An 11,196-nucleotide genomic window follows, 5' to 3' on the forward strand; every position below is an offset into this window, starting at 1 on the left:
TTCAGATTATTCATTTTATATTCTATATATTATGTAGTCATCCATTTAGTTTCTTGGCAGTAACTTTATTTTGTTGATCAAAGAAGAAAATAAGCATTCAGTAGGACTGCACAATGTCTCCACTAGAGGTCACTGTAATCAAAGATTTGATCATGTGTTACTTTCAACAGCATTACATAGCTTTGCGAATAAAAATGAAAATATGTGAGTATTATTTTTAAATGACCCCAATTTGCGTCGCATATTCTTAACAATAAACAAGAAGACTTCCCCTTAGTTATCTCTGTTCATAGCAATTTAGCATTTTCCCCAGTCATTGTTTGCTTGTGGTTGACCTAGCCCCATTGTGCTTTGTATTTCATATTTGCTTACCCCCGCAAGATTGTTAACCATTTGTTTGTGCACCTGCCATTGATTTAATCATAAAAAATGTGATCATTATAGCTATTACTGCTCTTCACCACTGCAGAATTGTCAGCATTGAACTACAGTCAACCTTCTACAGGCCAAAGTTCAGTATTCTATCATGTCATCCCACAATCTTATTTGCTCTATTCAAATCAATGTGAATGCAGAGTATAATAGTCCTACGTGATATCAGCAGTATTAGGAAAGAAGGAAGGTCTATCAAGACCTTTTACTACTGCATTATACTATTACACTAAGCTTTACAATATCTAGTGTGAAACGTGACATTCCCAAGCCAGGTACCTTGAATCTCTATTGGGGCTTTACAATTGTGTAACCCATACTTGTTGCTGAAAAGTTTTATTGTAATTGTTTAAATATTGTTTAATGAATTGAGTTGCTGAAGCAAACATTCAAAGCGAAAAACCACCAACCCAGGATTAAGAGCATAAGCCATGGGTCTCACATTGAATTAAATTAATTAATATATTAGTTTTTGCATTTTACCACAAAAACAAAAGGTATGGTTAGGTGTGATAATACTTAATATATTTGACCCATCCTTCATCTAGTGCTACTGGGAAACCTGAACAGAAAACCCATCTCTGGATCTTGAGCTTAGCTTGGTCTAGACTATGTGAGGAGAACTTTGCCTATTGTGCATGCTTTTGGGGATGGCATGATATGACTGTCATGATTATTGTCTCAAAACAGACAAAAAAAGCAAACAAATGTAATGAAAAAGAATGTTAATTCGATTAGAATCAAACAGATTCTTAAATGTATTGGCAGATGGGGGCCAATGTGACCCAAAAGTGCCTGGGAATCTTATTTTACTTTTGGTAGATGTAATGTTTATGTGTTTTTTAAATCATCAACATTGCCAAAGGCTACAGCTGGCATGGTGCAATCTTTTTGCCCCAAAGCCTTGCGCTTTTTGATCATCTGAACATTATAAATTCTAAAGTGAAAGCATCTCTCTGTTGGTTTACTGATTAAATAAACAGATTATTTATGTAAATGACATACCAGCACTTTAAATCTTATGTCAGAGGTTGGTGATGATTACATTTATTCAGTCACATGTACTTGACCAACTTTTTAGAAAACCACAGGGAGTAATTTTTGGAGTAATTTTCCAGAACTATTCTTTTAAAAGGATTTGTTTTAATAATGAGAAAGAACCAGTTAGGTACATTCTGCACCTTAAGTGTCTCCAGGAAATGTCTGTTCTTTAAATTAACAGAATGTAAAAAAAAAGCCATGCAGAAGGGAAAATACATGCATATTTATGAAGGACACGCTGCAGGCATACTTTTGTTTTTGTCAAAGAAGTACATTGGCTGCCTAATAAACTGTAAAATAAAGGATGTGGTGGAAAGACTTACAATGCACTGCAACATAAAGTGACTCATAACTCTAGAACCTTGCAACTTTGACATGCACTAAACACTTTTTACATTTTATAAAGCTATAAGTTTAAAGGCGCACTACATAACTTTTCTGGTGGATGGTCCGCTACCTGCTTGTCTCTATGGACATGGATAAACATATCCATCTAACTTTTAATTATTAAAGGTGTTTTCTATTGCTCAGAAAGAGAATAATTCCTTCTGTGAATAGGGACAACTCTCCATAGATCTGAATTGTACTGTAGTGTAGTGACATAGCTGCAACCTGCTTGTGATAGATAGGTTTAATCTATGCTGTGGAACATTCTAGACAAAGCAATACCATTTCTATGGAAACAAGCGGAACAAGTAACGGAACCTCCACTAGAAAAGTTGAGCATTGCACCTTTAACTGTGAAAATGTTGAAATTGTTAACATTTCTGAGATAAACAGAGGTGTGATTCATTGCCCAAATTGAATTTTGAAACCTGCTTGTGCCACAGATTTGGAAGTTTGCAGTTCTCTGCAGTGGAGCTGGTTATGATGCAGGCTGTAGATGAGATGCATAGATTGATAGCCACTTCACAGTCAGTGATGGATCGTGAGCTGCACCTACAGAGACTACTGCAGAGCACTCAGGTATTCACCGCATCACAGGACACTTCCTGTTAACATTCCTGCTTTAGCTGCAACCCTCGGCTTTATACAGATTAATGTGGTTCTGATAGAAAAGTGCCTCAAAGGAAGGATTTATTCTAAAATACACAATATTTCGGAAAGCAATTTGATGGTCAGTTTCCAGGCTCGCAGTGAAATTTTAGAGGAATATGATTACTTTTTTTATTTTTTAAGAGAAAAGTCCAGAAATCCATTTTAGTTTGAACATTTTATTAAATTTAACATTAACCATTTTATCATTGAGCCCTCCCTCCTCCTTCAGTTTTGGGTCATTCAAGTTAGTCTGCAATTTTGGACTGTGGAGGAAAGAGTGATCTGATTCCACTGATGACACGCTGCTGGTGATACTGTAAGTCAGTAATTCTTAGTTTATTGCAGCTCTATGCTTACACTCTTTATCAAACTTCCGCTTTCGTCATGCTTTGAGAGAGTGACAGGTGCATTTAACCAATCACAGTAAAGTATGAAGAAGCAGCAAATAGCGTTAGTTGCCTCTTAAAGTAAGTTTAAACATATTAAGTGTTAAGTATTAAGTTTTAATATGAACTTTGGAAAATACAAACTTTGGGCTTTCTGTGTAAAATGTACTTTCTATAAGTATAATATACATAATTACATAAAGTTACCATGCATAAAGGCACACAAATACTACCAAGAATTTGCATATGAGAGAACAGATTTTGAATGGACGAACATAACAGTGTTATTTGGCAGCATGGAGACACTTTGCTTCACTTCCACCTTTTGGCTGGACAGAGCTATGTTCATAATTCTATAGTTTATGTGTGAGAAGCCAGTTGTAGCAAACAGAATAGCCACAATAGCAGTGCAGCAGCGCGCTAACAAGAAGTGATCTCCAACCTGCCCAGTTGAGCAGGTGACTCAGTTGAGTGCTGAGGCAGAAATAAATAGTCGCGCTGTCAACTAGAATAAACTGTCACGCTTACAGGCAGGAAGTGTCCCCACAGTCTGCCGTCGTCATGGAAACTAATGCAAGCCCCACGCCAAGTTTTGTCAGATGCAAAAACCAGTTCAGACTCTGTGTCACTTTTGGGCTGTAACCACCATGTTGGGTAAGGTCACTTTTGGGAACAAGATTTTCTGCCCATCATGAAGGCTGACTGCATTTGGAATAAGCTGTTAGGGCCAGCACAGGCACTGTCTCACTCTGACAACACAATGTATTGTATTGTATTGAGTTCATGAGAATATTTTACTTTATAGACCACGAATCATTAAAGGTCTTATATTACTCAAAATGTACTTAAGTGAGCTTTAAGCCATGTTATAATGCTGTTACTTCATCAAAAACATACCCAGTGTTGTCTTTTGTTTTGTTCTCTCATGTTTTAGTAATGCCGCATTATTGGGCTGTCTGTCTCGCCAAACTTCAAAATTCTCTGTTCCCCCTTGTGATGTCATGTAGTGGTAGTTTTCAAATTAACAGCTACCTTTTACCTTTTGTTCGGCAGAGATTGTTCATTCCAAGGCTGAAATCATTCAAATAATTCTAGTGTATTACTGCATGAGTGTTTTTTGAGAGAAGAATTAAAATCTCTAACCCTGTGCCATGTCATCTCTATTTAACTGCAGTCTACAATACTGGAATTCAAAATCCTCCAGGTAAGAATCAAGATTAAACTGAAACTATTCCCATTGTTAGAAAATTACAAGAGATTTTTTTTTTAAATTAGCATCACTGAAAAGTATCAGTTGATCTTTATTTGTCTGTTCCTAGATAAAAACATAGATTTGTCTTTAACATGGCTTAGACAAGACAAACATAATCATTCACAACCCATCCATAAAACACATGCACTAGATACAACAGTATAAAAGCATACCAATCACACATAGCATCAGGTATTGATCCTTTTCTTTTGACTTGTCTCTACCCTGGTCGCCACAACTCACTGAATTCAATAGGTAATATGTTGCTCATACAAAAAGAACGCTGTGTGGGTGTAGAAAAAAGAAAAGAAAAATCTTGTTAAAGAAAATAGCGAGAAAAAATAATGCACCTCTACAGGGAATTTCAATTGTTCATTTTATGACTGTATTGGCTGTACTTTCGCAGTGGAGACATTGTTATTTTTGGCTGAAGTGTGTAATGTTATAGCGCTAAATCACTGTCTACAATGAGCGGTGCTGTAAGATCCTGCCCTTCTAAAAACAAATTATTTTCTGTCACGAGCTTGTAGATTTCAGCCCCTGCATTGTCTCAACCTGCTGGGAATACCACTGGGACTGTGCAGTTTGTGGCTGCTCATCTCCTGACAACTACTGCCTTTGGTTTTCTGGAGATAAGACTTAAAGACACTGCAAAAGCTTTCAAACTATAAGAACATTTCATATAGTAAATGAGTGCAGCTTCCTCTGCGCTCCCCCGGTATTCTTTTGTTCTCAAAAAAGCACCGACTCTTAATCTTAAAGTTAGTTTAGAGAAGTGATTACATCCTAACTTCTCCCAAAAGGGCAAAACTTAGTTAGACATAAGGAGGCTCCCTGGAGATGTGTGTATAATATTATATCCAGCAGGTATTATAAGAAAAACACTGAGTATGTCTTTTGTTGCGCATTTTTATGGGGGGAATATATTGAGTGAACATTTATCCTTAATCTTAGAAGGAGAAAATCCCAAAATCCATTGCTTAAAGAGTAAGAAAGACATTTATAGAAAGGTAAAGAAAAGTGCCATAAAACCCCAAATGATAAAACTTTATTTTAAATATTCCAATGCCGAATAAGTTCTTTTGTGTGTGTCTTGTGAAACTATCTCAGAAACTTTTCCTCAGACAAAAATCAAAGCCAATACACACTGTTTGATTCTATTTTCTCCCCAAAGTGATCGGTCCAACATAAAGTAGAGTTATTTGCTGAACCTTGTCTTTTCTTCAGACCCTCTGGGAAGTTGGGCTCTTATATTTAATGCACTGCGAGCAACCTGGAGACACTTTGGTAATTCACTTTGAGCACTTTCCAGACAAAGACTCTTTATTAAGCTCTGAAAACTAAGAGAGATTATACTTTAAGGGCCCAAAGGGGTTTTGGTAAATTAAAGATGCACTGTGTAATTTTACTGCTGGAGGTTTTGCCGAGTGCTTGTGTGCTGGTGGCTCGCCTGGAATATTTCAGAGTCTGCTAAGAATATCCTGTAAAACATGTACTGAGGCTGAAAATAGTTCTTTTTTTTTTTTTTTCTTTTTTTTTTAAATCTGACAACCTTTTGGCCGTCCGTGGATGTTCAAAGCATTAGTTATTTCTGTTTTAGTTGAAGCTAGTCCCTCCTATCAGTAGTTCATTTGTTTAACTGCTGCTATGGTGATACTCACAGTGTAGTCATAGATATGAATTCTACTAACATATCACAAAATTACCTCCATTTCACTAACAAACCTCATATTTACATGAATGATTTTTCACATAGCAGAATGGTATTGGCAGATGCAGTGATGTTGGGAGGTTGCTCTTGGGCTTTGTATCCTCCTCATACCTGAAAGAAGGAAGGATTGTGAAGTAGAAAAGAGAAGTGGGTAAGAGGGAAATAGAAGCAAGAAGATGGCGAAGAAGGAGAGGCTGGTGTAAATTGGGAGGAGACTGGAAGGGGTACAGGATGAGGTCTTGCCCCAAACGTAATAACTATCTCCATTAATGACCTGACACTGGTGTTTAGTGGCATAACTCCATGTGTTTTTATAACATGTAGCTGTACACATCCCCACAGTGTGTAATGAGTCTCTGAATGGCACCAGTGGGTGGCAGGGGAACTGAGTCGTTTCATTGCTGAAGGGAAAATAAGGAGGAGGATTCGGTTTGTAATGATTTCCTCCCGGACTCAGCTGTAACTGCACATTTCACGACGGATAAATATTAGTCTTATTTTTTTCCGTCAAATTACAACATTTTGCAAAATGTGTTCAGGGGTGGTATATATATATATATATATATAATATATATATATATATATATATATATATAGAGTAGAGAAACGTATTCATGGCATCAAGAGTGAAAAGGTAATATTGCTGTTCAAAGGCTTTTTGCCTCTAATGAGTGGGTTCAAACTGGATATAAGAATAAAACTTCAAGCTAATTTATTAGGAAAACTGGCTCCTAAACAACACTAATAAGGTATTTTATTTTCATTATTATTATTATTATTATTATTATTTTGATCAGGGTTTAGTTTGTTTTCATACCTAGGCAGTAGACTTACATACCATAGACAGCTTTAATGACTCAATAGTCTTCCTCAGAGTGGCTCATTGCTCTGATGTGTCTGGCCAGCTAATTTATACAGTTTCTGACGCTGCCTTCTTATCGGTGGAGGCAGGACGACAGCGTCATCTGCAATTCTACTTCAGGACAGTATCCCAGGTGTGTGAGAGTAAAAAAGCCCTCTCATCCCGGTATATGTTTCTATATTTTGATTGATTCCTTAATCCAACGGTGTTTATTGTCCTCTGTCTCAATGATGATTGCTCTTTTACAATGGTAAAAAATGGCCGATTTGATTTGCTCCTATTCTGCTTTGTGTTTTGTTCCTCATGTGCATTCCTGCATTCTGTTCTGTGTTCCTTTTTCTGTGTACTGAATGGTAAATAATCACATTTTTATAAAGCGGTTTTCCACTTGCAAGGCTCTCAAAGTGCTTTACATCAAGGACCAGCTCACCTATTCACACACCAGTGTACACAGACACTTACATTACATTTGTGGTCTGGATGAGTAATTGCCTGAATTGTCTGTATGGTTTTACGAGTGTGTTTATATTGTGTTTTCTCATTGCCCTCTGCACTTTTTCTGTCATACCCTTAATTTGTTTTTCTGGCTAGTGAGAAGCTGAAACTGTCAGGTATGAAAACAAACTAAACCTTGGTCTGAAAAAAGAATCTATTAAAATAAATTAACAGTGGACAAATGAATCTCACTGGACTAGGCACTAATAAGGCTTGGATCTGGCTGCATACTACAATTTGATCCTTGTAAAGCCTGATCAACTCCTTTCTTGCTTTTTTTGCTTGTTGTATTAGATATGCCATGAAGAGGAAATATACAGTTTAATCAGCAGGAAAGCAGAGTATAATGAGTGTAACAGCAGTTCTCTTTTGGGTTTTGTCAAAATGTCAGTCACATCTTACTTAAAAATGATGATATGATAATGTGTTTGATACCATTATTTGTTACCGGAAATGGGTGTATTTTTCTGAACAAACAATTCTATTCTAGTTTTTGAATAATGGCCATCTTTTCTTATGGTCCAAAAAGCCAAAAGCACAAACAAAAAGCTGAAAAATGCTCACTTTTGCTTTCATCCATTCTTGTGCCGCAGACTCGACATTGTGATCAAAATACAGAGGATTAGAGCTCTGCCCCAGGCTTTGTATTGCCACTGAAAATAGAGTTACATTATAGACACGCTGCTGAGGTGAGGTCAGGCTACACACATTTTCAACTTTGTTTACTGAAATTAAAATGCTATATGTTGTAATGGTAGTGGTAATTAAAGGTGCTTGTCTGTATGTTATTTAATTGGAGACAAGCAGATAAAGCCACTAGGTCAAGTTACAAGCGTGATCTGAGGACTTTGCTTACAATATGTCTTGTTTTTTTTAGCAATAAAAGCACCAGTAGTTGAATAAATGTCACAATGTCAATAAATGTCACACAGACACAAACATTTAATGATATATTGTGGAAGATTCCAGGCTACGTATTAACATTTCTATTGGGATTAGCAGCTGGCAGACCACCATAAAAGTTACATAGTGCATCTTCAAGTAAATATAATTGTTAATAGTAGCACTTAGTTGAAGTTAAAATATCAGTTGAATAAAAAAAATCTATTGAATGGAAAGCGCACCACTGTTACCATTAATATTGTATATATATTGTTTTAGTTTTTATAATACAATACAATATATTATAATCCTTACGATATATGAGTATTTAAAGTAAAGTTAAAACAAATGTATTGGCTTTTTTTGTTTGACAACCTGATTCACATTTGTGTAATATTTTCACAAAATCTATGACAACTGACACAAAAGGTGGCTAGAAAACAATTGAAAAACACTTACTGCTCTTGTGTCACCTTGGAGATGAAACCCTCAGATTAATTTTTCAAGATGTTTTTCCAAACCCACCAGGGCATTGTTATTCAGTCTGTCAAAGGACATAATTGCTAACCAAAAGAAAGAAACTATAAAAGCAAACACAAAGAAAACTTCATGTTAAAGGGCCCATATTTTCTGGTGTGTTATAATGTTGTTTCCTCATCATAAACATACCTGGAGTTTTGTTGTATTCACACATGTTTAACACACAGGTTCTGCAATATTAGGCTGAGCTCTTCTCTCCACTGTGTTTTAAAACTCCATACTCCTTCACTAGAATCTACATAATTTCAGTCCTGGGATGATAATCTCTACTGAAAAGATTAGCTGTTAATTTGAAAACCACAGCTTCAAGGCATCACAAGGTGGAGGTTTGGAGATGCAGACAGATTAAAAATAAAGGATTATGCAAACATGTGTGAATGAAACAAAATACAACTCCAGGTATGTTTTTCATGAAGTAACAGCATTAAAACATGGCTTAAAGCTCACAAGATCACAAGAATATAGAGCCTTTAAAGTTAATGGTGGGGAAAAGGTTACAAGCTCAGGCAAACAGATAACCTTGAGTATTTTTACCTTTCTGTCACTATGTTCCTGCTTCTTGTTATGAATGGGCTGCTGCCAGCTCTCATTCAAAAGGTCCCCAGAAGTTATTACCTCTCGCTTTTGGCCACAATGAGCAAGGATTAGGCTTAAGCACTATTTAAATAGAAAATCGTGTGAAAATGGAAACCAATGTGATTTTCTATATCCATTGAACATTAAAGGAGAAAGATGATGTGACAAAGCATAAAAACACATTTGCAAAGTGGTTATTTAATGGAAATGGTATATATTTTCTCATCCATAGGCCTATTTATTACACTGTTTGCAACCCAAAATTAAGAATATTTGCATTTTCTATTTTGTGTTGTGACATTTCATGAATTAATTTTGTACCTTCCAAATGATTATTATTAGAAAAACAACCACTGACATCAATAACCATAAAGGCCACTTGGATCTCCTCATTTCAGCAGGTCTCACACAATAATAAATGTAGTGGAGTAGAAAATGCAAATACCTGCTCTAAAATGTAGTGAAGTAAAAGTTAAATGTACTTAATTAAAGAACAGATACCTAAAATGTATACTTCATTACTTTTACTTTGTTGCGGTTCACTGCCATGTTTCAGACCCACAATTGCATGCATTTTGTATTCCTTTAACAATTGCCCATAAGCTTTCTTACTCAAATGTATTGTTGTAGAAGGTCATAAAAATAAAGCATTCAAAACCATACATTTATGGCTGCCTACTCCGCTCAGTGTGAGAGTAAATCTGCTGCAGACTTAGCCCTTTTTGCATGAGCCACAGCGATGAATACATTTAGCAGATAATGAGCACTATACTCATGGTGAACGCTGTTACTGTGCACCATACCACAGCCTCTTCAATCAGCCTGGGTGCAGAGGTAATGCCGACTAAAAACACATATGCTGTACAGAATAAAGCATAGTTTCTAATTGAGCAAAAGTGCAGGGTTAAGATAATTGTGTTCTTATTTACTGGAGGGGAAGCCCACAGGAACACAGCCTGAGCCATCACTGGAGCAGAGTCGGCCCAAAAGTAATTAGACTTCTCCCTGAGAGACTCCACATTAATTGGAATTATTCAAGGGTGTCATTTGAGTACCAGGTCAACACTGGAGCTGAGGAAAAGACAGTCAAAATGACTACAGACATAAGTCCAAGTCAGGATTCAGGAAAACTACAGTCATGCAACAATAATTGGTTGTAAGAAAGTTGATGGAGTAAAACTTGTCCTGCAGTCTTTTTAAAATGGTTTATGATAATCACTGTCAAGAGCAGAGAAAAGGGCAAACTGAGTCCAAAAGTAATTTTCTGCGTCTTCTGTAAAGCCTAAAGAGCTATTAAGGCATTTTAATCCAGTCTTTCCCTCCAGGGTGAACCCAGTTAACTTTAAGAAGGAATACAAAGTGACATTTATTTTATAACAATGCAGTTATATAAAATGAAAGTAAACAGCCCTCTAGTAGTTCAGAGCCTCTCCTTGACAGCTGACTGGTTCACCTTTTGGACACAACAGAAGGGTTCTGTAGTGTGACTCATTTCTTTGACACAGTCCTGAAACCTGGTTTTAGCATTCTGCAGTAACTAAAGGTGAATAGTTAGGCTTTCCTCTTTTTCAGTTTCATTTAGTGTGGTGATATCTGGCTGATGGGCCCCAATAGGTTTTGGTCCTGGTTGTACAAAAGTTATAAATACATTAAACGCACCAACTTAAGAAATAAATTTTGGTGTGGAATTATGGATATATGCCACAGTGGCAATTCATGAATGCTTTCAATACTGTAAATAGTTCACAGAGTAGCCAAACTATTCATTTGTTTATAGATGCAATTATGAAAAGAGTTATGACTCTGCATGGTGAGAGCATTTACCTCCAAACTAGAAGAGACTCATTACAGTTCAATAAAACTGCTTGGTCTCAGAGTCTCTTTTGTTATGACACAACGTCACCATTAGCAACAGTGGCAGAGACATGCTGGCTCAGTGACAGTGTGAGGGTGAGGGATGGCTTTGATACCAGCTCTGACA

The sequence above is a fragment of the Boleophthalmus pectinirostris genome, unplaced genomic scaffold (assembly GCF_026225935.1).
Source record: "Boleophthalmus pectinirostris isolate CB_2022bp ecotype Guang Dong unplaced genomic scaffold, ASM2622593v1 HiC_scaffold_19, whole genome shotgun sequence".
Taxonomy (NCBI): Eukaryota; Metazoa; Chordata; class Actinopteri; order Gobiiformes; family Gobiidae; genus Boleophthalmus; species Boleophthalmus pectinirostris.